This window comes from Calidris pugnax, unplaced genomic scaffold (genome assembly GCF_001431845.1).
Source record: "Calidris pugnax isolate Ruff unplaced genomic scaffold, ASM143184v1 scaffold10, whole genome shotgun sequence".
Classification (NCBI taxonomy): Eukaryota; Metazoa; Chordata; class Aves; order Charadriiformes; family Scolopacidae; genus Calidris; species Calidris pugnax.
The window spans coordinates 3,436,856-3,437,881 of record NW_015090795.1 but is presented as its reverse complement, the minus strand read 5'-3'; positions in this window follow the sequence as shown (position 1 = coordinate 3,437,881).

Below are 1,026 nucleotides of genomic sequence, written 5' to 3'. Positions count from 1 at the left end.
CCACCCAGCTCCAGGATGGAGCTCTCTGTAGCCCCTCCAGCTCCTAAAGGTTGAGGATCCCACCCAATTTACACAGGAGCGAGCTTTGAGCCAGCTAATACCTCTTAAAACAACAAAATAAAAATGAAAATTGGGTTATAAGAGAGAGTTTGGTGAAAAAAAAAGTAATAATTTGCTTAATGCTGAGTACAGAAAAAAAAAAAAAAAGGAATCTGCAAAATGGGAATTATTAGGAAAGGATTGAAAAACGAGACGGGGATTATTATACCACTGTATAAATTGATGATTCACATCCTGAACGCTTGCTGTGCTGGTGGCCCCGTGGAAAAAAGAGTGTAGAAGGAGGGATAAAGGGATCAGGGAAGAGGATCAAGCAGATGGATGGATGGATGGAGGGATGGATGGAGGGAGGGAGGGAGGGAGGGATGGATGGAAAGAGGACACAGAAGTAAATGTAGCAGCTTCTCTACGAGGCACAACTGGACTTGGGCTCCCCATCTTCGAGAAGAGAAAACAAAAAGGGAAATGACTGAAGTCTAAAAAAATGATAAGCCATCTAAGTGAACAGGGAACGGTGGCTTTTTGTCTTTTTCTGTATATGGCATGAAACTACGGCTCGTGGATTGAAAATACACGGGGCTTGAGGGTGAGGGTGGTGAGGGCCTGGCCCAGGTTGCCCAGAGAAGCTGTGGCTGCCCCATCCCTGGAGGGGTTCAAGGCCAGGTTGGAGGGGGCTTGGAGCAACCTGCTCTGGTGGGAGGTGTCCCTGCCCAGGGCAGGGGGGTGGAACGGGATGGTCTTTAAGATCCCTTCCAACCCAAACCATTCTGTGATTTTCTGATTCACTTCAGCCCGGGGATGATTTTAAATCACTGCGAGTCAAAGCAATGCAAACAACTGTCACTTTATTGTCATTTCCAGCCGTACCGCAAAAGGCACACAACAAACTTCATTGGTACAAAATCATTTCGCTGCATGGGGGGGGGATTGTCTCATTTTTCCTTGTATTTTTTGGTAGTTCTTTTT